The sequence below is a fragment of the Ailuropoda melanoleuca genome, chromosome 3 (genome assembly GCF_002007445.2).
Source record: "Ailuropoda melanoleuca isolate Jingjing chromosome 3, ASM200744v2, whole genome shotgun sequence".
Taxonomy (NCBI): domain Eukaryota; kingdom Metazoa; phylum Chordata; class Mammalia; order Carnivora; family Ursidae; genus Ailuropoda; species Ailuropoda melanoleuca.
Window position 1 is genome coordinate 31,951,582 of NC_048220.1, and position 26,889 is coordinate 31,978,470.

At 39.6% G+C, this 26,889-nt stretch overlaps 1 protein-coding gene across 5 annotated transcripts in view; it reads left to right on the plus strand.

The window, feature by feature from the left end:
* The window catches only part of KCTD16 (potassium channel tetramerization domain containing 16), a 284,019-nt gene that overhangs the window by 253,221 nt on the left and 3,909 nt on the right, over window positions 1-26,889 (plus strand). The gene's annotated exons all lie outside the window — the stretch shown is intronic.

Genomic DNA, 26,889 nt, shown 5'->3' on the forward strand with positions numbered 1-26,889 from the left:
TTCCTACTCTGTTTCTGTGAGTTTGACTCTTTTTTAGATTCCACATATCTGTGAAACGATGCAGTATTTGTCTTTCTCTGCCTGACTTGTTTCACTTAGTACAGTGTCTTCAAGGTCCATCTGTGTTGTCACAAACACACATGGCTTCTTACTCATGGCTGAATAATATTCCATTATACTATCTATATATATCCATTTTATTTATCCATTCATTCATTGGTGGATGCTTAGGTTGTTTCCCTATCTTAGCTACTGTGAATAATAGTGCTGTGAACATTGGAGTGCAGATTTCTTTTTCAGATACTAATTTCACTCCTTTGGATATATTCCCCAAAGTGAGATTACTGGATCATATGGTAGTTCAATTTTTAATTTTTTAGGAATCTCCATACTATTTTCCATAGTGGGTGTATCAGTTTACATTCTCAACAATAGAGCCCAAAGGTTAGCTTTTCTCCATATCTTTGCCAGAGCCTGTTCTCTCTTGTCTTTTTGATGGTAGCCATTTTAACATGTGTGAGGTAACATCTCATTGTGGTTTTGATTTGCATTTCCCTCCTAAGTAGTGATGTCGAGCACATTTTCATGTACCTGTTTGTCGTTTTGTATGTCTTTGGAGAAATGTCTAGTTAGGTCTTCTGTCCATTTTTAAATCCATTTTTTTTTGGCCTTAAATGTGTAAATTCCTTATATGTTTTTGATATTAACCCCTCATCATATATATGATTTGCAAATATTTTTTTCCATTATGTAGGCTGTCTCTTTATTTTGCTGATGGTGTACTTTGCTTTGCAGAAGTGATTTCATTTGGTGTAGTCCCATCTATTTATTTTTACTTTTGTTACCTTTCCTTTTGGTGTTAAATCCAAAAAATAATCGCCATGATGGATGTCAAATTTACTCACTTTTTTTTTTCCTAGGAGTTTTATGGTTTGAGGTTTTAAATTTAAGTCTTTAATCCATTTTGAGTTAATTTTTATTTAAAATAGGGGGTCTGGTTTCATTATTTTGTGTGTAGCTGTCCAGTTTTCCCAACACTATTGAAGAGACTTCCCTTTCTTATTGTGTACTCTTGACTCCTTTGTCATAAATTAATTAACCATGTATACTGCTTTTTCTACTTTTTTTTCTTTTTGTTTGTGGAGTATTCAGTGTTTAAAAATAATGCTGTCACCTCTGCCATTTTCCCCAAATCCTGCAGAGCAATTTTTTTGAAAACATAAATCTAAACATGACACATACTTCAAAAATAATGATTTTATATATCCTTATTATCCTTAGATGAAATCCATGTTTCTTTTCATAGCCTAGAAGAGTGGTTCTCCAACTCTGCTCTGTATTGGAATTCCCTAGAGTGCTTTTCACAATCTCTGGGTGGCTCAGTCAGTTAAGCAGGTAGCTTTGGCTCAGGTCATGGTCTCAGGGTCGTGAGATTGAGCCCCACATGGCGTTGGGCTCCCTGCTCAGTGCGAAGAATGCTTGTCCCTCTGCTCTTCCCCTCACTCATACATGCATACTCTCTTTCTCTCTCTCAAATAAATAAATAAAATCTTAAAAAAAAAAAAATCCTGATGCCTGTACCCAAAACCAATTAAGTTAGAAGCCATGAGGGTGGGATCTAGTGTCTGCATTTTTTAAAGCTCCCCAGGTGATTCCAGTGTTTGAGAGCCATTGACTAGGAGGCCCTTTACAATCTGATCCAGCTCTTTTGGATTTTTCTAACTATCCATGTTGATATTCACTGGTAAGCCCACAAATAATCCATTTATCAGTCATATCAAACTAGATACAGTGTTGACATTCATCGCTTTTCTTGTCTCTTTACTTATCCTGTTCTCTTTTCCTAGAATTACTTCTACCTAAAATGGCTTTTCACCTGATCACCACCATATAGCTTGTAGGTAAAAGATCTAAAGGTTATTACAGGTATATAGTCTTAACATAAGGCAAGAAAAATGCTGATTCACTGTTAATTTAGGTTTTCTTGCATCGTATTTAGCTCATTGTTGAAACCTAATTGCATGAAAATATGAACGAGTTCTTGCTTGGAGATGAGCCTTTAGCTGTCTCTGGTTATCTCCATGAATTCCTAGAGACAAGTTTTGGTCTTTGGAAAGTTTATTGAGAAGGATGAGTTGCTGACCAGGACCCCTGTTGGATGTTTGCTTCTCCGCATGATGATTTATATTCATAATACCGAGCCTGCAGTTGGAAATTAGACCTGCCACTTTAAAATATGCTTGGTCTGGCTCTGGGATTGTGAGGAGTGGATTCTTATCAGCGGTTGCATTAAAACAGCATCAGAGACAAGAACAAGCATATTTTTAAAATGACAGCTCTATGAGGCCTTCCTGTTTTAGATTAAATCATGATTCTAAAAGGCTAAGCCCTGGATTAAAGATTTTGATTTGTCTCCATATTCTCTTAATCAAATCTCTTTTTCTTAATGTTTCCACCCTTAGGAAAAATAAGAAACCACTTTTTCCTTATGGATTTTATTGTATCACATTAAGTCCCAGTAGACACCAAACAACTTATCTTGGTTTGAAATAAGATCAACTTTTGGTACAGCCAGTGAACTACCATGAAGTTGTTAAAAATAATGTCATAGATTCATCTTTTATAGTTGTGGACAGATGATGATATAAAGTTTGAAAGGATTCACACCAAATTAGTAAAAATGGTTACCTCTTTGTGATGGAATCACAGGTCATTTTAACTTTTTTGTGTTCTTATCTACCTTTTCTCCAATTTTCTTACAGTGAATATGTGTATGTACATATACATTTTAAAAAGATAAGTGTAGTTTGAGAGTTTTCCACTATGATAGTAGAGGTTGCCTTTTAAAAGGCTGCATTGAAGGATCTGTAGAGTCTATTACTCTTCATGTATTTTTTATCTGAATAACACTGAATGACAGAAACTAAAGAGTCTCTCAGAGCAACTTAACCTGCCTCCATTCACACCTCAATTCTGTTGAGGTCTCAAGTTATGATTTCCAATTAAAGGAGAGGGAGGATTTTTTGTTTTTTTTTCAGCAGGGTAGTCAAGTTATCAAAATCGTCTCTCTCCAGCCTTTCTACCTGGGGTAAATGGCAAAGGAGGATGCAGAAAAGGCCAACTGGTAGTTCTGTGTCTGTGTTTGTGTGGTGTGTATCGGGTCACCCCATCAGGCTCAGCTTTGGCTGTGCTGATTCTGCCCCACCAGGATATAATGGCTAGGAGGGAGACATTAATTACATGTTAGAAAGGACAAACCAGTGCACTAACAAGGGACTGAAACACAGATCTCACTGTTTTGGGTTTTTTTTTTTTTTTTGAATCTCCATTAAAATCAAACTTTAATCATGAATTGTGAAATAGAACACAGGCAGTTAGGGGCTGCTAAAATATTAACACATCTATTGAAACAGAAACCCAGGCACTTTATTATCCTCATGACCAGCTCTGGGATTTCATAATTAAGTCTTTCAGTTTGATTTATTTAGACTCTAAGCAAATTTTCAAAGTGAGTTTGAGGGGCTTTGTACTTGGAACATGAATGCATTGCATTTCCCGAGGCATTTTTGAGCGCCCTGGCTCTGAAGCAGGTATTCTGAGAAACTTCTCTTGAGCATCCTTACTCATTAACTGTGAGAAGGACCTCACACATCTCCCTTACCAGTGTGAATATTCAGGAGAGAGGGAGAGAGGGAAAGATGTTAGGTTTAGGAGTGAAACTGTATTAGTCATAGCATGTTAATTTCTCTTGGTGTGTTCTCTTTGGTGCTACCAATGGATACTTCTCTCCTGTTTCCTAGCTAATCCTTTAGCTGGTTCTGAATATTTCCCTATTGGCCAGAACCATTAGACAGATGCACCCCCTCCATATTTAGAAACATTGCTTCTTTTACCCTGCAAGAGGTACTTTGGTATTGAGGAACATTGAACCTAGCATAATCCTGAGATTTAAACATGTGGCAAATTCTCAGATAATCTGAGCTTGAATTTGAACATACTATGTAAAATTTAACCCATCTCAAGAAGCAGGAAAGTGAATCAAGGAAAGGAATGAAATCTAAATACAGTACAGACTTAAAGATGGCAGTTTATATAGTGACACAAAAGAATCTTTGTTCCAGGCAGAGAAAGGGAGGAAGGGAATGAGTCACATGGAAGATATGCCTAATTATTTGTTAATACAATATGAGAGAGAGAGAGAGAGGTGTGAGGGTGGAAAGAGGGAGAGAGAAATAGGAAGGAAGGAGGAGAGGGGCAGAGAAGGGAGGAGAGGAGACGGAGTATTGCTACAGTATGTAGTTTTTAAACTATGGGGTTTACTTTAGGATATCCACTTTGAGCATTTGAAAATCACTAGTTAACCGTGGTCATTTGCCAAATCAGCTGCCAAAACTGGACCACAATGAAACACCACAGCCTTTCATCAGCGTGATGATGGAAATAACATAAAGGTTGAGTTCAGCACTAGCATGAACAACCAGGATATTTGACTTCCTAATCTGCTCACTTTTCCCCCACCATCAAAAAGAATATGAAATCCATCCCATTCTAGTTTTCCTATCACCTTGATGTTGAAAAGAAGCTGTTTCACCCTGAGTTGTCAGTCTCTGCTGACCACTTCATGTTGTGTTTATGGTCTGTGTAGATTTTCACAGGAGTTTCTTTGAAAACAAAACGCCTAAAAAGAACTGATGATAGGATTTAGTGGTGGAAGCCCCCAGTCTGAGTTCATGCTAATTGTGGAATTCTGGAAAAGGTCCTTAGTTAACACGAATCATAATTTATTAATTTGGCAAATGGAAGGAAGTATCATTTATTTCACAGGATGAAGAGTAAAATGTGATGATAGCTATATAAAATCCACTAATAAACTCTTGAGCATTGAGTAATTGTTTGGGTTATTACTTTTATCATGGTAGAATTCTTGACTAGCCAGTGAAGGAAGTATTTTTGGCAGATGAGGAGGGGTGCTGTCATCAAAATTCTAATACCATGTTCCTTAGCAGCTACCTACTCTACTGGTTTTAGCCTGGCCTCAATCTGGGACCGAGATATTAAACTATACCAACCCTTTATGAGAATTAATTTCTCTAAGGTCTCAGAGGTGGCCGCCTTTGACTCCACTGTGACCTCCTGGTAAAACTATCAGTGTAACATTGAGCCCAACCAAACTCTGTAAATTTAGCAGATCGGGATGAGACATGTATTGGGATCAGGGAGGATTGATCTCTCAGATTTCTTTCAGTGACAAAATTGACATACCATTGTTCCAACTAGTGTTCTGGCCATGCTGGAGAAATCAAAAGTGAGTCAATAGACCCTGAGCCACATACACATATATGTCAACTCTGTGTTTATCTTAAATCTTTATGTTATGCATTATTTTGCTACATAACTTAGAATTCAGGAAGTTCCCCATGCAAACAATTTTCAGCTTTTGTATTTCAGTTAAAAAAATACCTTTAAAAAAAAACTGAAGTTAAGGGGGCATCTGGGTGCAGTTGGTTAAGTGTCCAACTCTTGATTTCAGATCAGTTGTGCTCTCTGGATTTTGATATCGAGCCCTGCATCGGGCTCTGCGGTTAGTGCAAAGTCTGCTTGAGACTCTTTCTCCCTCTCCCTCTGCCCCTCCCTGCCGTACTCTCTCTCTCTCTCAAATAAATAAATCTTTAAAAAACAAGACTGAGTTAAAAAGAATTACCCATATCTTTCATAAAATTAAAGCATTCATAGAACCAGAAGTACCCATATCAACTTTGCATTTTTCTTTTTGTTTTTGTCACATGGATACAGAGTAAATTAACTTTGTGGTTTTTAGGGAACTCGTTATTATTAATACTACTCTAATCATCTGCCCCGATAATATTCAGGAAATGTTGGTTCTTCTTTCAGCCAACTTTTTAAGAAGATTAAGGAGTTTCTAGGCCCATTGTGAATGGGCCAAGTATTGACAATTATGTAAATATCAAATCTGGAAAATATTTTCTCATAGAAGCAATGTTAAAATTTGTGGCTGGGGTCTTAATTGGTAACAGAAGCATTTTAAAAATTATTACAGTTTCTATGGGAAGTCGTGGGATTCCATATGTAAAGATCCCTCATTGATAACTCAATTTTGAGAAGTAAGCTCCTTCTGTCTTTCTCTCTATGCCACCCTAGGTGTGTGGGTTGCCTTTTCCCTTTCACCAGGGGTTTGTTTGCATGAATCGGGGATATGTCTTTTTTTCTGGGTTAGACCACATTTTGATTCTTTTTAAGAACGCATTACACCCGGGCTTCATAGTCTTGGTGGAGAGATGCTCATAGTGACAAGTAAACAAACAAAGAATAACAGGCCTACATTCAAAATGTAGAGTCCATCCAGGGGATGATTGTGCTGCCTTTTTATTATAGATCCCAACGCCGTAATATCACATTTGGAGTTTACCACGTTCTGAGCTTATCCCAGCAGTTTCAACCATCTTCTTCAGACTTCCTCTTTTTTCTTTTCACATATCTGAGATAATGTGGACCGTGTACTTTATCCCCTTACGGATTTTGTTCACAGCCAGGCATCTGCATCCAAGCTGGTGGTGACCTGTTCTCATCTTCCTTCCTAGTTGCTCTGGGTAAATGTGAGTAATAATAATTAGCATCCACTTGGAGCTCCATTACTTCATTTGAGGCACAGTTAGTGCCTAGTACTACTCTCCGTGATCTTCAGGAGCACCCTTACATGGCAAACAGGTGAACTTCTGAGCATAGTTCTCAAGCAAACTTGAAAAGTGTTGGATATTTCTTTTGTTGCAATAATTTGGGGTCCATCATTCTGAGAAAAGTGCACACAGATCTTTGTTTATCCTTACTAAGGACACTAGATAAAAGTTACTATTTCATTGTCATTTTCCCCTGAAGAAAGGAAAGTATCATTAAATATCTGGTGACTCTTTTGGGAATACTTAGAGCTGTAAAAGGCTACTCAACCTGATGTTTCCTAGAATAGGAATATGTGATGGAGATATATAATGGCCACAACTAGTGCAGTACATTGATTTACTCAATCGATATATTTGGGTTAGTGTCTACCTTGTGCAGATATTCTTTTAGGCGCTGACGATACAGCAATAGATAAGAGATTAAAATCCCTTGGTCTCATGGAGCTTTACATTCTAAAGCATATCAGGGGTCTTAAGCTTTGGGATGATTGCTATAAGCTTTTGTGTTCTGGAAGGCCCCAAGAGGTCACAGGCTACCTGCTGTCTGGGGTGGCCCTTCCCGCAGCTTTTTCCTGTGAGTTGTAGCAGATCTTTCTTTCTTTCCTTCAGCATGGTACCATTAAGGAGTGTGCACACCTCTGATTCTGGAGCAGATGGGAGAGAGGCAAGTGGGGAGTCTCATCTAACTTTCTTTTGCTTCTACATGACTTCCTTCCCTCGAAAGTGAGACTCTTCCTCCTTGTTTAGCCAGAATACATTTGTCTACTTAATGGCTTACTCAAAGTGGTTCCTCAGCAACATATGACAAGAGGGAGGCACATTCAATTTCTGCAGTAGTACCTAATTTTACTAGATATTAGAGTACTCTCTTGCTGTGGTAGAGATCATAGTGGCAGATAATTTAGAGACCAAGAGAAGGGAAGAGTCAGATAATGAATGAGTTTGGTGTGGGGCCCTGGGGCAAGCCCCAGCTGCTGTGATCCCTCTGGCTGAGCAATGACATCACGCAGGATTAATTGAACCAGTAGTGTGATGGAGAGAATTGAACTGGGAGGATGGGTTGACCCTGATGGTTTAGTGGGGGAGCAAGGGATTGTAGCAGACTGAAAGGTTAATAGCAAGGTGAAGGAAGGAGAAAGAATGTTTCTAGGCAGGACTAGCAGTGTTGAAAGAGAGCAATTAAACACTGAAGTGGAGGCTTTCACAGCCCATGGTTTTTAAGAAAGAGACTTCTATAAATTGGGAGTGAATCAGTCTGAGAATGTGAATATAGGTGCAGTTCTCCATGTACAGTTGTGTTGGTGCCCTCGATCCATGCCTGATTCTCCTTCAACAGCATCACAGAAGGGAACCCTCTGCCCAGTGTTAAAGTGTTTACATGTGTTAAAAATGTCAACTTGATTCAGAGATAAACTGCTAGCCATTGCATGTCTCATAGTATGCCATTTTCAAATTGTACCAGCCTTGCATGTCTTCTACCCACAGCAATATATATATAGTACACATGTCATCTTCAAGTAATAGGAACATGATTGTGACTGTAGAACTTAAACTGTTATACCTAGAGGTATAACTAAAAAGGCACATATACCTTTGCAAGACATGACAAAAGACCAGTGCTTTCCATCGGATACAAGGAGATTGAAGAAAGCTTTTTTAGATGGTATTTCAGGCTGCTTTATACTTATTCTTCAATAATAACTATAGATAGTTTCTAATATTATCTATGTTTATTCATATTTTAATTAATGGTGATGGTGGTGGTACTTGTCCCTTCAGGACAGAGCAAATGTTGCAATTTTGAAACACATCTAAATAAACAGGGCATGTAGTGAAAAAAAATGAAAAAGCACATAGAATTCTTCATATACATTCACCATTTTAAATTCCTTATATATATATTTTCATTATTTTAAGTTATTTATATATTTCCCTTCCCACACACAAACAAAAAAAAAATATATAATTTGTTGTGGTTTTGAACAAGAGGGGTAGCATGAGAATAATGTACTGCTTTTTTTCCTTTATTGCTAACATTTTAGCTTAAAGGAAAATATCTGCATGCTTTTAACTGAAATTAACTATAACTGAGAACACAACCTGCCTCTCAACTCAATAGGTACTTTTTTTTTCTCTCTGACTTGCTCTGTCACTTTGTTCCTCTCTGGTCATTTCCTCCCCCTACACACACACACACACACACACACACACAGACTAGACTCATTAGGGGCATATTATAGTGCAATTTGAGTATCAAACTTCTTTTACCTATTTTTCATTCAGTTGAGGAAGGTAAATTGCCGTGGTCTCAGGCTTACTACTCATTTTCTTTAATGCATGATTCAATGATTTCATTTAACTGGGGAATGTATTTTCGAGTGATACATTTTTAGCTGGGTAGATCTAGGCATTTGAATTCATGTTGGCAACACTGTCTTTAAGACTACACCACATCTCTTTTTTCCTGGCAGATGTAAAAACAAACAAGAAAATCAACCTCTTGCAATGACTGTAAAGATGAATATTTGAAAAGACCGTCTCTTTAAAATTGTCTTTCCCTCAACATTCTCTTACACCTTATGCTATACAAACTGTTTTATTCATAAGTGGTCTCTAAAGATCTGAGAGGAGAATACAGAAATTTTCTGAATAAAATGCATGTAACTATAGATGAAAAGAAGTTTAAGCTTCGAGTGACGTAGTTGAGAAAACAAATGAGGCTATGCTAACATGAAGTACAAACCTGTAATGAAAAGGTGATGATCGCCAAAATATATGTATTTAAATATAATAAATCAAGCAGAGAAAGACAGTTTATCATATGGTTTTACTCATATGTGGAAGATAAGCAATAGCATGAAGGACCGTAGGGGAAGGGAGGGAAAACTAATGGGAAGAAATCCAAGAGGGAGCCAAACCATGAGAGACTCTGGAGTCTGGGAACCAAACTGAGGGTTACAGAAGGGAGAGGGGTGGGAGGATGGGGTAACTGGGTGATGGGTATTAAGGAGGGCATGTGTGGTGATGAGCGCTGGGTGTTATACACAACTAATGAATCGTTGAACACTACATCAAAAACTAATGATGCATTATATGCTGGCTAATTGAACATGATTAAAAAAATAAAAAGTAAAAAATAAATAAATGTAATAAATGTGTAATGAATCTGTGGTCACATAGACTCATTGATGAAAAGGCGTTCATTTATTTGCTCACTCAAGTGACCAGGGTGGGGTGACCCTTATATGCCAAATATTTTGCTCTTCCATGGTCATAGAAGATGAATGAACATGGCCCCTGCTGGTGAGGGCCCTTGAGCTTGAGGTAGGATCCACTCACAGAGTACAACACACTGCTGTAAGTGCAAGTGAAAGAGAGATGTGCCCAGGTGAAAGGTGGGGGAACAGAAGAGAGGTCAGTAACTTGAATTCTGGGGCCACCAGGATTGGGTATGGTAGAAATCAGAAAACATTCTGGAGAAGTACATCTAAGCTGTCTGTTCACTGATGAATTATCCAGGCAGTGGGACAGTCTGAGTCATTAATGGGGCAAAAAAGCTAATGTACAAACACTAAGGAGTAAATATGGGCAGTGGAAGGAGACTAGATTAAAGAGAGACTGAAATACCAGGTCAAGAATTTCCTCTGTCCTGCTAAGGAGAATAATCCAGTGCCAATGAGACCAACCTAAAGACTGACAATGAGAATCATGGTAATACCAAAGATACAAATTCTACCTCAAATTTATATGCTGTGATATTATTATGATTTTGTAAAATATATTCATGAATATTCTCATTTGATAGAGAGAACCTAGCAAGGTGTAGGTGGGGTAATAATACTGTCAAAATTAGGAATGAGAAAAATACAGGGATTTTAGGAATTTGGCCAAGTTATGTAACTCTCTGGTATTAGATCAGGGCCTGGGACACAAGTCTCATACCGTAACTAGCGTAGTATGCCACCTGCCCATGTAACAGAGGCACCTTTACTCAAGGCCTTCACTGTATCCTGAAATGTAGGCCAGCCATCTTCTCACCTGTGGGGCTGTTCAGTGGAACTTCTATTCAGTAGAATAGGACTAGGTCAAGGGTCAGCCCCATTGATGGGTAAAGAAAGCTCATATTGTACATATAATTCATTCTCTTTACATGAGAGAAGCAGATTAAGGAATAGTCTATAATAATTAGTAATAGAGTGGTAGTTATTAATTATAGTTAGTAATATATACTACTAATATATTATCTGTAATAATAATAACTGGTAACAACAATGACAAATATGTTTAGGTCAGGAGCCAAACACCAAGCAGAGTGCTTTGTGTTTATTTCTCAACCGCGTGAAGCAAGTCCTGCCATTGCTCCCATTTTACAGGTGAGCAAACTAAGTTTTGGCACTTGCACAAGTCACACAAATGGTAAGTAGAAGTGTGATTCATACTGGGATTTGTCTGATGTCACAGCCCAAGCTCTTCACCACCATGTGAAACTGCCGCTTGATTTATACAGCACCTATACTGTACCATATGTGAATTGTTGGTATTTAATAAACCATATGGAGACTTCTTCCTTTGTTCCAAGAATTCTGCTGCAGAGGCTGTTATTCCGTAGATAAAGGAACCCTGTCCTAAAATGTTTACTAATACTACTTGGTCCTGCTGTTAAAAAAAAAAAAAAAAGAAAAGAAAAGAAAAAAAATGAAAGACACAAAATGTCTTAGACCCTAATGCAATTTGGTTTACTGTTTCTTTACTAATCCAGCTTCATGGGCTGGGATGTAATGGAAATTTATTAGGAACCCTGTTTCTTGAATAAAAATGCACAAATCAAAGGAATAATATAAAGCTGAACATGTTGAAATCTGTTAATTTTCATTGGCGTTTGAACTTCAGGTTTGGCTTCTGTTTCTGACAACCCAAAGGATACGGGGCTGTCTTCTTGCATTTCAATGTGTTTGCAGCTATTCTCTCTCTGCCTGTGGTAGGGAACACATGATCAGGTACTCAGATGTGACAGGATGATGGAAATGAGAAAGTGAAGACGGCACATGGGAAGGAAGTAATTAACCAGAATGCATATTTATCATAGTCTGTCATTGTTTACAAACAATATAATGATTCCTGATTGTAGAATTAAACTCCAGGCTCCCAGTTTGTGAAGTCAATCAAATAACCCCAGCAGGTGCAGATCAGCTGAAGGACTAACCAAGGAAGTCTTCTGATATACAGGATAGGACTAGAGACAGTGAGAACATCTCCTGTCAAAAACAGATCGCTTGTGGAAGATTTCAATAATCTGTGTATTGGGATGTCTTCACCACTGACACAATCATGGCATAATGGGTAAGAACTGAATTTATAACAGAAAAATTCTCTGCTCTTATACCCAGCTCAGACAAATCTTTTGCTTTCCCGAGCCTTGCTTTTCTCATCTATAAAGTGGGAGTAAGGAGATATATCTCGTAGAGTACCTGCTGTCCAGCCTACTCCTGAAAGTCACCATGATCTTTTGCCTGGACTCTGCAATAGCCTCCTAACTGGCTTCCCTGCCTCCATTCTTGCTCACCAACAATCCGTCCTCTAGGGAGCAGCAAGGGTAAGCATTAATAAAGACAAATTAAAGTCATGAAATTCCTGTGTTAAAACCATCCGCCTTAGGTCACCTGGGTGGGCCTAAGCCAATCTGCCTTTGGCTCAAGTCATGATGGAGCCCTGAGTTGGGCTGTCTGCTCAGTGGGAAGCCTGCTTCTCCCTCTACCTCTGCCCCTGTTCGTGGGCTCTCTCTCGCTCACTCTGTCTCTCAAATAAATAAATAAATAAATAAAATCTTTAAAAACAAAACAAAACAAAAACCCATCCGTCTTAATGCCCTGGTATAAAACCCTAATTCTTGATTGTAGCCTTTGCAGTCCTACTGGATTTGGCCCCTGTCCATCCCTCTAACCTCATTTTCTACACTTCCTCCTCTCTCAGCACATTCAAGCCATGCAGACATTCTTTCTGTTCTCTGCATTCCATCTTATTCCTGTCTCAGGACCTTTGCATTTGAAGTTCCTTTTGCTTGTAATGACTTCTACATGATCTTCACAGGCTGGTTTCTTTTGGACATTGGATCTGTGCTTAAATGTTACCTTTTCTGGAGATGCCAACTGACTACTCCATCTATTGATTACAACCCTCTCACCCCAACTCTCTGCATCATATTATCCTGTCTTAGTTTCTTTGCAGCCCTCAGCTCTATCTGAAATTTTATTATCTTTTACTTGATTAGTGTTTCTCTTTCTTAACAGAATGTAAATCCCTGTGGCTAGGTCTGAACCCATTGCCTGCACAGTGTCTAGCAGAGAGCCATCAAATATTAGTTGAATGCTGATTGAATAAATGCAAGGATCAAAAGAGGTATAATGAATGAAAATGGTTCTATCATCTATTAAGTATTGTACAAATAGTAGGTTTCATAATTTCTTATCTCCTGCTAAGTCATGACTCCTCTCAAATCTTTGTCAAAGTGGAATGAGCATAATTTTCAGCAAGAAATTGTCTTTCAAATGGGAACTTACTTTCCAGGAACTTATAGTTTAATGAAAGACAAGAATAATACAAGAGTAAAATTGAATGTCTTATAAAAAATGTAAGATAACTTATATTTATATTACTGAGGTCACTTTTCTGTTTTACACCATGCTACTCTGTACAACTGTGTGGATGTAGGCAAGTCACATAGAAGTGTTGTAACAAAGACATCTTTACGGAATTAGAGAAGTATGGGGAAAAAATGGAATTTGAAATAGTGTTTGTGAGGAGAGAGATCTAGAGATCCATTTGGATCTTCTAGAGGCCCATAAGAATTCCCAGATTTGGTGGCGCTTGGGTGGCTCAGTCGTTGAGCATCTGCCTTCGGCTCAGGGCATGATCCCGGCGTTATGGGATCGAGCCCCACATCAGGCTCCTCTGCTGGAAGCCTGCTTCTTCCTCTCCCACTCCCCCTGCTTGTGTTCCCTCTCTCGCTGGCTCTCTCTCTCTGTCAAATAAATAAATAAAATCTTAAAAAAAAAAAGAATTGCCATATTTAACTTGTTACTTTTATCCCCCCCCCCAATTCCCAACCTTTTCCTCATCCTGGCACCTTTCCATGTACCTGCTGGCCTTTTGTGTATGTTCTTTGGAAAAATGTCTGTTCACCTTGTCTGCCCATTTTTTAATCAGATTTTTTTTTGTTATTGAGTTATAGGAGTTCTTTATATATTTTGGATGTTAACTGCTTATCAGATACTTGGTTTGCAGACACTTGCTCCCATTCCATAGATTGCCTTTTCATTTTGCTGATTGTTTCTTTTGCTGTACAGAAGCTTCTTAGTTTGATATAGTCCCACTTATTGATTTTTGCTTTTGCTGTTTGTGCTTTTGGTGTCATTCAAAAAACCATTACCAAGACCAATTGTCAAGGAGATTTTCCCCTATGTTTTCTTCTTGGAGTTTTATGGTGTCAGGGTTTATGTTTAAGTCTTTAATCCATTTTGAGTTAAGGCAATCCCTGTCAAAATTCCAAAGGCATTTTGCACAGAAATAGAAAGAAAAATCCAGGACACCAGGCTGGCTTAGTTGGTGGAACATGCAACTCTTGATCTTGGGGTTGTAAGTTCAACCCCCACGTTGGGTGTAGAGTTTACTTAAAAAAATCAATAAATAAAAATTAAAATAAAAAAGAAAGAAAAATCCTAAAATTTGTATAAAGCCACAAAAAATCTTGAATTGCCAAAGCAATCCTGAGAAAGAAGAACAAGACTTTCTGACCTCAAACTGCACTACAAAGCAATAGAAATCAAAACAGTATGGTATTGGCATAAAAATAGACTCAGAGTTCAATAGAGAGAATCAAGAGCCCAGAAATAAACCCTCACATATATATGGTCAACTAACATTTAATGAGGGAGCCAAGAGTACTCCATGAGGAAGGATTGTTTCTTCAATAAATGGTACTATGGAAACTGGATAACCACATGAAAAAAATGAAATTGGACTCTTATACCACTCTTTTGGTTCTCTTGCTTCTCTTTTTTTTTAAAGATTTATTTATTAGGGCGCCTGGTTGGCTCTGTTGGTTAAGCATCTGCCTTTGGCTCAGGTCATGATCTTGGGGTCTTGGGATTGAGTTCCCCTTCAGGCGAGGGTTCTCCATCTCTCCCCCGCCCTTTCCCTCGCTCAAGCCGGCTCTCTCTCTCTCTTTCACTCTCTGTCATTTATTTGAAAAGGCAGAGAGATTGGGAAACTTAAGCAGACTCTGCACTGAGTGAGAGCCCCATGGGGGGCTCAATCTCAGGACCTTGAGATCATGACCTGAACCAAAACCAAGTTAGAGGCTTAACTAACTGTGTCACCCAGGTGCCCCTCTTTTGGTTTTCTTTTTTAAAAGCTCTTTCCCAGCCACTTTCCAAATGTAAACAATTAATAATGTGTCACTAGGAATCTAATAATCAATTAAGAGAAGGGAATATCTTTAATAATCAGAGACCAAGAAATGTAGAATTCAGATCTCTTTCAGTCTAACTTCCTTGTAATTATCAGAGGGAGAATTGTTTTCCATCCCTTGCTGTCTGAAAGTCAGTAGTGCCAATTTATGTTGGGTAGCACTCCTTTGCTTTCATATATATTGGGTATACCTGTCAAGCCACTTCAAAGACTGTTTTAACTGAATTAACCATGGAGGTAATGGTGGGCTCCATGACTTTTTTTTTTTTTTTTTGGCGGGCTCTGTGATTGAAGGAAGTTTCTCCCCAACAGAGGAGAGTGAGTTGGGCAATTTTATGAGGTTATGCATTTGTATGTAAGTACTAGGAGTTAAGAAAAACAGGAAGGGGTGCCTGGGTGGCTCAGTTAGTTGAGCATTGGGCTGTTGATTCCAGCTCAAGGCCCAAGGTTGGGTTCCACATTCAGCGGGGAGTCTGTTTGATATTCTTTCTCCCTTTCCCTCTGCCCCTCCCCCTGCTCATGCACTCTCTTTCTCTCTTTCACACACACGCTCTCTCTAATAAATAAATAAAATCTTAAAAAAAGAAATAGGAAAATCATATATAAAGGCGTAACAGTGAACTATCATCACTGTTTTACCCTCTTCCAGGAATTTACCCTTTCAGGAATTCTTACTGTCCTTAGAGCCACTGCAGGTGACATATGACAATTCTTGCCCCAGAGCCAAGGGGAGGAGAACTTATCTACTAATGTATTTGTTCTTCAGCTATATGTTTTCCTAAATATTATCAGTCTGTGCAAATGGGATCAATGCTTTGGTAAACGGCCTATAATGAGACTAGAAAGTAGAGATCTGGGTTAAGTAATAGGAAGATGAAGAAAAGCAGAAGAAATAAGAAGTTACCTGTCAAGTTATCATTATTGAAATTACCTTTTAAATACTTCACGACCATAACTACTATCAACATTGCCAATTTGGGTATCAAAGTAATCAGTTATCTTAAAAAAAAAAACCAAAACACAACCCATTATTCAATGGGCATTGAATATATTCTAGGCACTGCAGGCACGCTGTGAACAAATAGCATTTAATTCTCACCCTCCTACCAGAGAAGTATTGTTATTTCTAACATTTTTAGATGAGGAAACTGCAAGTCACCAGCAGAGTTGTGCCCCATTCCAGTGTTTTTGATTCTAAAGCCCAAGTTCTGAACCACAAGGTTTTAATTATCGCCCGACCTCTTATGGAAATCCCAGGCCTGCAGCTCAGCTTGTCTCTTAAAGACTTGAGGTTAGTTGTTTACCAGCTGTGTCTCTCAGTTAGCTCTTCTATAAAATGTGAATAACAGTAGAGCCTACTCCATAGGGGTGTTATAAAACTCAAGTGAGATTCTGAAAGGAAAGTACAGAACAACACTTGGAATGTAGTAAACGCTCAATTTAACTCCTTTTCTTATCATTACATGATTATTAATATAAGCTGCGGCTGTGTGGGAAAAGTCTTTGGGTGAGCCACCATTGTCCCATTTTGAAATCCTAATGAAAAGAATAGTAATGAACCAGTGGCCAATTAGCAGAGATAACATGTTCAGGCAGAGCTGCTAAATTGTGTAAATCTTATTCTGTTATCTGAAGTTAGTCTGGTGAAGATGAAATGTTTTTTCCATTTTATGAAAGGTGAAAAGGGCAACTCAGTTTTCTTCCTTCCTTTCACTGGGCTGCTTTTACTGTGAATGGAAGGGTTGTTTTTGCCCAATAAGCTCCTTTCAGAAAGGCAGTGTTTCACAGGAGCATCAGAGTATAACAATAGAACAAGTAATAGTCTTGGAGTCCAATCTACCAAAAATCAAATCCTAGTTTCACCTTTTACTAGCTTTGTGATTTAGGGGCCAATTAGTCAAATTTTGTGGAATTCAGTTTCCTTATCATAAAATAGGAATCCTATTTACTTTAGAACAGCGGTTCTCAACTGGAGGTCATTTTGCTGCCTGGAGGACATTTGGCAATACCCAGAGAGGTTTTTAGTTGTCTTGACTGAAGAAGGGAGTAGAGAGTAGTGATAGAGGCCAGGAATGGCCTGCTGATACACATCCTACAATGCACAGGACAGCACCCAGAGCAAAGAATTATGCATCCCAAATGTCAATAATGGGAAACCCTGCCTTAGAGCATTGTCAGAATAAGATATTTGTAAAGCACTTAGTATTGCACATGACATGTGGTACATTCTCATTTTTCACTGATGCCATTAGTGAATTCCTAGGCTTCCTCTGTCAAGTCCAAGCATTGTGATAAACTAATTCACACTGAGGTGTCAGACTTGTTCTTACACTGTGGGTACTTGCATTTTAAAATAAGGCCTTTGAGATGTTGACTCTGAATAAATCTCTCTGATGAAATGTGAATCTTCCTGAAAGCTAAGGAAGCACTGAGCATCCTTCTCAGGAGGTAGGAATTAGGTGTTGGAATTCCTTACCTCTCTTCACTGGTTGTGATGGTTCAGGGAGATGGTGCAGGTAAAGTGCCAGGCCCTGTGTGTGGCTTAGGGTTAGGTGCAAACATAGGTTAGCGTTATCATCAGGCAGAGGTACCACTCATGCTCCTTCCTCCTTATTGCTGTCTGTCTCTCTGCGTCTCTCACCATTTCTTTCTTTAATGTTTCTCTCTCTGTATCTCACCATTAAGCATGTGATCATATGGCAGGGATCTGCTTTCTCCAGACTCTTCTGTCTTGTGCTTATCTTGACTGTACTCAACAGTGGACTCTTCCTGTGAGTTTCCCCACTCCAGATGAAAGATTGTCCAGATATGAAACCCTCTCCAGTTGGGCGTAATTTTGTCCATAGAGCTCCACACCTTCTGAGCTGTGTCTCTGGCGAGGTCCCAGGCAGGGCTCCAGACATGGAGTTCAGCTCTGATGCTTACTATTAGGCCCCTTTCTTTCTCCTCAGTATTATGAAACAAGGGTGCTCAGAGGCCTCTGAGGTCCTTTCCGGGTGTCACACCCTAAAGTTCTGCCTGCCCGCAGTGAGCTCTGCACCATCATGCAGGTGGTCCTTCTCATGGCTGGATGTGCTTCTCATCGTCCAAAGTTTCCTAGTCAACCTAACTCCCTCTGAAGTAGTTTATCACTTATAAATGTTTTTAAGACACTTTTATGTTATCTGTGATTCTCATAAATTCACAGGGTTCTCTAGCCTGTAAACTTCTCTGGGTTAATTTGGCTTTTTTTTTTTTTAATTCTACCAGGAGGATCAATAGACATTTAGGTTTGCATTTGATGATAAACCATAGATTGTTGTGTTTTGATTTTTCCCTGTTTGAGGAGGTATCACATACTGGTTGGTTGTTTAAAATTCACTAAGCAGTATTAGCAACTGTCATATCTTAATTAACTGGCAAAGGGCTATGTTCCTGTACGAATTGAATGCTTACTTCAAATACTGCCAGCTGCTACCAGGGTAGCTGTGGTGGCACTGAGGCGTGGTGGAGGGACGTAGCGTGCCCACACGTCAGGAAGGGCACCCGTGACACTTCCTCCTTCATTTCGCTGCTTTCTGTTCTTTCCAGTCAGCTTGGGGAACAGAGCGAAGAGCTCTTATATAATGGTAACTGTCCTATGGATTTTCAAGTTGTTAGTTAGCTGAATAGTTCTAAAAGTGACTGAAGTGCTGGAATCACTGGGACTATCATGTCTTCAAGTCAACACTTTCACCCTGTGGGTGTATTAGGATTTTTAATATCTCTGGTAGAAAACTCTCGTGGCATTGAATATTGTGCCCCCCCCAAAAAAAAACCCAGCAGATGCTTTGTATTAAAAGATCTGAACTGGAATTCTCTGTTTGTCACTTATCCAGTCTGTAACAGGATCAGGTAATTAACCACTTTGACCTACAATCTCCTCTTCTGTAAAAAGGAAAGAACATCCACCTCCACCTCATATAATATTCTGAAGATTATATATGGTGCTGAGCACAATAATCAGCACAAAGGGGGCCCTCAATAAATTATATCTGATTATATCTATTATTATTATGCTAAGTTTCTGGTGTTGGAGGTATAGCTGTTATCCACTCCCAGAATGACTGTGTACAACAGGTGGCAGGAGAGCCTGAGTATGTCTCCTGAGAGTGTTAGTCAACTTTGTTGGAACTAGTGTAGTGAAGAGGTACCATTCCCTAGAAGAAACTAGTTACCTATAAAGTAGTTTAGCCATGTGGGAATACTTGCCCCTAAAGAACTGGCCAACATTGGTGCTGGAGTTACACAAGTGCTCAGAAGATGACAAAGGTAAATTAGACAGACATTCAGTGTTTATATGAATGTGATGTTGTGTTCAAGATGCTTACCATATTTAAGACAAAACTAACTCACACTAGATTAAGCAAAGAGAATTTCTGGCTTATGAAATTATAAGCCCAGGAATGGGGCCAACTTGAGACAACACAGACACAGCAGGGTTCTGTCTCTTGACTACATTCTGCTCTGCCCGTCTTGCTTGGCTTCTTTGTGCATGAATGTCCTCTTGCCAACCTGTAGGAAAGATGGCCAGTGAACTCATATCCCCCTAGCTTGGCAACATCCACATCATAGAATATATATTATCCATAAACTCTAGTGGATGGTTTCAGTGAAGACTCTGATTCACACAACTTGGGTCCCATGGTTGGGACATGGGAAGTTCAGATATGGGTCAGATGTCCTCCCCTTGTGGCTAGCCATGGCAGCATGGGTGACAGTCCCTTCAGAACCAAGTGGAGTTAAGAAGAGGTAGTTTCAAATGGGAGGAAAAGGCTGTTTCTACTGGAAAAGGGGACAAACAAACCCTATAATAATGACATATACATTTCATTCTAAGAGACAAAAGACCCTTAGATGTTGATTGAGGGGAGTTATAGGGTGAGTTGTTGTTTGTGCGCCTAGTTCAAGCTTATGAAAAATAAGTAAAGAAAAATATTAGAGGGAGTGGCCAGGCTGGAGGCCAGGGTAGGAAAAGGGATCAGGATGGGCTGTGGGACTTGCCAATGAAACAGGGAAATGAAGACTTTGGGGGCAGGAGTAACTAAGTAGGATCTTAACAGAGAAATGCTGAGACCAGGAGGAGGAAATACAGTAGGGAGAAAGATAGGAAGAAAAGGGCAAAAAGCACCTGGAAAATGAGATATATGTATCATCCAGGAACATTGGAAGAGCACGGCAATAGGCCAGGAACTCAGAATTCAGGATTTCCTGCCTTACGCAAACCATCACATTGCTTTATTCAGAGGGAAACCCCACAAGTGAAAATCCTGACCCAGGAGGGTATGATTGAGCATCACCAAATTGGAAAATGATATGAATAGAGACCATGGTTGAGTGGTTAGGAAAGTTAATTTTTACTGAAGTTGTGTAATGCCTTTAAGGATTTTTTTAATCAATAAATGATGATCAATTAAAAAATTATATATGTGTGTACACACACAAGCATGTACATCCATTGATTAAATTCTGGATATGCCTCTGGATCCTGCTGTTACCTCTGCTGGTCAGCACATTGTTGTCACATGCCTCGGAGTATACCTAAATATTTTCCATTTAACTACCTTTGCATGTCAGATTTTTTCATTCCTTTGTGTGTGTGTGTGGAAGGTTTACTGTCTCTTTCACACACCCTAAACCAAAATTTATTTTCTGTACCATCATCCATTTCCTCTCCCATTCATTGGTCATGCATCTACCACAGTGTGCCCTGAAACCCTGGTCTGTATGTGGCCTGGAGTGTGCCAGAAGGGAGCAAACACGGGCCTTACAGTCAGGTGTGGGAAAACAGACATTGAACAAATAAACGTAGAAACACCTCCATTATTACACATGGTGGTGATGCAGGAGAGGTGGGCTGGAGGGTGGGACTGGGTCCGATCGGGTTGGGGGATAGAGGTGATGCTGCTTTGAGAAAGTGTTGTCTAAACTGAGCATTGGAGGACAGAAAAGAACTAAACAGGTGAAAATCGGAAACTAAGTGTCTGAGGCAGAGGGAGAGCAAATACAAAACCCTAAGGTGTAAGAAAGGGCAGCAGGGCAAGAACTGAACTCAGTGATAGTTTTCTGTTGTTTCCATTTCCCGACTCCTGTGTTCGAGCACATATTCTAGCAGGTCAAGAACTGTCCTTCTTTTCTTTCCCATCCCTGGCAGGGTCAGCGTACACATATTAAGCTGTTGTCTCTCAGCCCCGAACCCACTTCTCGATTCTGCCTTGTGATGCTGGGATTGGGATTCAGCTAGCCACACTTTGCATTTGCCCAGATGGCTTCCCCTTGGGTTCTGTGCTGTCATAGGGGTTGTGAGAGGAAGGCTGTAGGACAAGAGCAGAGGAGGGACTGCTTGTCAGCTCTCTGCTCATCAGCATCAACCCAGGTTTTCTTTCTTTATTTTATTATCAGAAGCAATTGGTCCCAGTTCGCGATTTTGTTTTCTTCCGTACCCTGCAGAGCCAGGCCGTTCAGAGATACCAGGACCGGCAGGCAACATGCCCTCCTCAGATGTTTGGGTGCCACCTCCACAGGGTGGCTCTTACAAGCTTCCAGGTTCTGATAAACCTGCCTTCAGTTTGCCTCCCCAGTGCTAAATGTGGTAGCTGCCTCCTGCAGTCAGGATAGTTGTCTCTTCAGTGCTCTCTTTTTGCATCTCTTTTACTGGTCCAGTACCTGTTTTACCAATTCCTTATATTCAGTTCTCCCTATGAAGATTACAGGTGCAATGCCTGTTTTCTTGACTGGCCCTGACTGATGCATGAATGATTTAACTGTCTGCTCTTATTCAAATCTGTCACCTCTTAATGAGGAGCCCCAGCTGGGCCCATCCAAGGCCAAATGTCCGTGAGTGGAAAAGGAAGCTAGAAAGGATGATTATCAAGCTGGAAAATGTATTTTTCTCAGAAGCTTGCACAGCCTGCCTATTCCCAGTCTCTATTATGAAATATCTTCTCCAAGGTTAGCAGAATTATAAAAACATCAATTTGACCATTATTGACTTTTCAACTGGGATACCAAGAAAGTCTTTCAGCATCCTCAATAAATTAGATCTGGCCACCTAGCTCCCAGACTGGCAGGCTCCTACATCATTGACAGAGAAGACAGGAGAAAGCAGTTTTCCCAGCTGTTGCTGTAAATGATGTGCTTTGTGTTCACAACCATTAGCAGGTGGAGAATTTGAAATGTGGGTAGATTGCAGAGCTGCGTCTTTTAAAAATGCATAAGCACTTTGTGAGTTTGCTAAGTCATGTTTCACTGGGCTCAGTTTGAATTTTTCATAGGGAAGAAATATTCTGTAGTCTTTCCTCTTTCATTCCTTCTTTGTCAGTAAGGACTTCTGCAGTTAGGGCTGTAGTTGAAAGGGGCCACGTACAATCATACAACTTTCCTGATTGGTCCTCAGTTTTTCAAAGTTGTAAAATGTTGGAAGATTTGAGCTTTAAGCACTTAAGGCGATTGAGGGTCCTGCTCCTCCTCCCCTTTAATCCAAAATTCAGATTACTCCTGGCTCCGGGTTTAAATTTATTTTATGTGTCTTCAAGCAAATTCTTATTTCAGAAGACTCATCCATTTGTGAAATTGTAAGCACTGTACAGTAAAGGAAACTTCTTTCCAAAACTATCCCCTGATCACATACTATGTGCCAGACACTGCACATGCTTGTGGTTACTCTCCACTCCCATAGCAAATCCAGACATTACTAAATGTCATTAGACATTTTCTCGATGAGTTCAGTGTCAGCATCAGTGTCCGTCCTCACATGATGTTCCAGCCAGACCTAAGAATTGGTCGTAGAGCATATTGGGAGAAGTGTACCAATCCTATCTAACAAGCTCCTCCTTTGTGTTGTTTATGTAGGTTAGTGCCTGGCTTTTAGTAGAGCAAATCAGTATGAATGAGTGGGTGCTTCAGACCATGAAACACCTTTACATTAATTGTCTCATTTCATTTTTTAAAACCTTTGCGAGGGGGATACTATTATTAGCCTTATTTTTTAGATGAGGAAATTAAGGCTCAGGGAGGCGAAATAATTTACCCAAACTGACAAATTGTGGGGCCTGATTCTGGAGCCTGCAATCTGTGCTGCTAGTTATGATCTTGATACAATTCAACACATGTGTTGAATTCGTTCATTCAGCAAACAGGTATCAAACCTCTATGTGCCAGGCACCAAAAATGATACAATATCCAACAAATTAAGCAGTGGTTTATTTAAAAATTTAGAAATCAAGTAGAGCTATTGTGCTTTTTGACCATAAGCCCATTAATAAACCCCTCAAAGAGATTTTTTTGACTTTTTAATATCAATAAATCAGGCTTTTCTTGCGATGAAATGGTTTTCTTCCTATAGCTGGCTAATCAGTTGTAACCTATTTTTTCTTCAAATGGAGAGAATTATTTCAGCCTGTATTGAAACCTCAGCTGATGGGGAGCAAAGATATATTGCAATTTGAAATAACAAGGTATTTATGAGATCATAATTTGCTGTAATTGGGGGGATTCTAGAATACCTTGAGTTATAGAATTGACTTTTCACAGATCCTTCCACATCTTCCAGGACTGGTGAGCACATGTCAGTGGGGCTGCAAGAGCAAATGGGTCCACTGCCCACACACATTACTTCTCTGTTGTGGTTTAAAACCTCTGCTCTGGTTAAGTTCTTGGGAAGGGGACATGAAACAGACAGTGCTTCCCACAAAGAAACAGAATGGGTACCTTCTCACATTTGACTGTTTTTAAATTTCACGATGACTGTTCACACAGGACCTCCAGCTGCATTCATACCATTTTTTCCTTGGTTTCAGTCTAATATATGGACTTCAGAAGCCTTCTTATGAATTGTCTTGCCGAAAATGTTAAAACATTCAAATGTTCTCATGAAATATTGAAACATGTGGTAGTATAATAGGCTCCACTAAAATTAAGTTGTTCGATTTCCTTTTAATAGTGATAGCTCCTAGAATATAAGTAGAAAGTAATATTTCTACTTGCCTGGAAGCTGGAGGATCTCAGCTGACATTTAAATTCATGATCATCCTAGGGGCGCCTGGGTGGCACAGCGGTTAAGCGTCTGCCTTCGGCTCAGGGCGTGATCTCGGCTTTATGGGATCGAGCCCCACATCAGGCTCTTCGGCTATGAGCCTGCTTCTTCCTCTCCCACTCCCCCTGCTTGTGTTCCCTCTCTCGCTGGCTGTCTCTATCTCTGTCAAATAAATAAAATAAAATCTTAAAAAAAAATAAAATAAATTCATGATCATCCTAGCAGTTCAGGGAAGGTAGCTGTATCCGCTCTGGGTTCTTGGCTTGGACATGCAGTGGAGGGTTGTGTGCAGTTTTCCACATAAACATGCAGGGCTCCCTCCCGTGATGGTGTTTGTGTTGTTAAATTGCCTTTTAGGAAAGCCTTAGGTTTCCCTTTACCGTGGGTAAGGTAACTTGGGGAGAAAGTCACAGACTTGCATTTCTACTGGTTCAACAGGGTTTACGGCCAAAATAGTTCATCATTTTGTTTTAAGATAATGGGCAGGCATATCTCAGCACATATTTCTTCTTCTCCTTTATGTCTGTTTCCTCTTTCCTCTCCTTTTTTTTTTTTTTTTATTTTAAGGCTTAGATCAGTTTCTGAACTTTTCTCATAAAGGATCATTGTAGATCAGGTATGGGTTGATATGATTCCCTTGCTTCGACCCAACGCATTGGAACCATTTCTCCACCGAGTCCTAGTAGGCTAGGGATGGCTGGGTTTGGAGAGGTAGAGGCAGACTCTGCCTTCAGGAGGAAAATGATTCCCTCAGAATCTGGGCTGGCAGACAAAACATTTCCTATTGCTGGTATTTCCAGTCAGCAGCTGGTACATGTTGAGCAGTTTCCCTGATGCATGGAAGATATTTATTGGTAATAGCCTGGGATAAGTAGGACATTATTGCTGTGGTGATTCCTTTTGGCTAATTGGATTGTTGCATTTCATTTAATGGGTATATAAATACAATGATGATTCAGTCACATTTTAAAAAGCGTTTTGAAAGAGTGGGTATACTTTAGAGATAATTTTGGAGTTGCGATTTACAAGGGACATTTTTTTACTCCCTCTGGAAAATATATAAGTTTCTATATATATTTAAATCATTTAGGTATGTAGATGACAGGCCTTTTACAACAAGACAGGACATAACTTTCCTATTAGTTTCCATTCTAGGTTTCCTGTACTTTGATCATATTAGAGGTGGCAGTAAAGTGGGATCTTATTATAATGTGATTCATTATTAGAGTAAGATAATAGCAAAAATCAAAATTGGGTCTCCTTTTAAACATATAAAAATACTACATTATCCTTGTCCTCAATATTGGCATCATAAAGGAGATTCATTTCCTTTATTTTTTATGGCTTAAGTGCAATGAACTATATGAAATAGCCTAGCATATAACGTTTGATGAGTAAATAGTATCAAGTTCATGACTCTAAGAAGACTGAATGTTCAGAGGCTAGAAGGCTGGGAGAAGTGACTTACGTTTAGGAACTTGCTTTGTGCTGTAATTCAGATGCACAGCCACCAACTGTGTATCTAAAAAATGGATCTGTCTCCAAATAGCTGAATGCAGTGCTGTGAATCAAAACTGAGGAGAGTAGGGAGAGAGGAACTCACACTGGCTTAAATATAATATAGTAGATCATGTAACTTAAAAGTCCACTGATGTTACCAGCTTCAGGTGTGGCTGAATCCAGGTACTTAAAAGTTACTAAAAAGGTCCAGCCTTTTATTGAGTTCCTGTACTGTATTCTGAGCTACTTGCTGGAATTACAACAATGGACACTTCACTGGGCCCACGTCAGGGAGTTCGTGGTGAGTAGCTGAGATGAATAAAGTAAAAAGGAATGATGACAAAATGTGATTTGTGCAATAATAGAGGCACTTACAAAGCAAAACCATAATTCAGAGGGGGAAAATGATAAATATTTCTGAGGAGAGGTAAACAGACACTTCAGAGAGAAGTTAAACCCTGAACATTGTTTTTAAAGAAAAGCAGGAATTTTACAGTCAGACAAGTTGAAAAAAACAAATGGTTAATTGCTTTGGTTGTGATATTTGGGAAATGTGCATTCAGATCCCAGCTCTGCCCCTTACAAAATGTGCAAACTAGGGAAAGTTTCTTAACTTCTCAGGGTCTTAGTTTCCTCGTATGGAATCTAGGAGCTACTCTTAGAGTTATCATAAGGCTCCCATGAGGTGATGGGTGCACAGAGCTTACAAGGGGGCTGGCACAGAGTAAGTCCTCCCTGACTCTTGTAGATTTCCGTTGTTGTACCGGACTGCAATAACTTGGAGCTTTGGATCCGGGTTTAACAAATCAGCCACGGTAAAATCAGGTAGCATGTATTGAGAGTTTATGGTGCACCACCTACTGCATTAAGGATTTGTCTAAATCCTCCCTGCAACTCTAGGGAGTAGGCAAGTGATTATCCTCAATTCTCAGGGGAGGAAATGGAAACTTTGAGAATGTAAGGGACCGCCAAGGTGACAGTGTTGGTAAATGGTGTAACTAAGTAGCTGTGGACTGAAGCACAGCATGGGTTATGAACTTTCTCCCTTCTGTGCACTTGGCTTTAGGTACTCATGTTGCAGCCCACCCTGCATGCCACCCCACTTCTTGTAAAGACATGGTTGTGGACACTTGTGTGTGTGTGTGTGTGTGTGTGTGTGTGTGTGTGTGTGTGTTC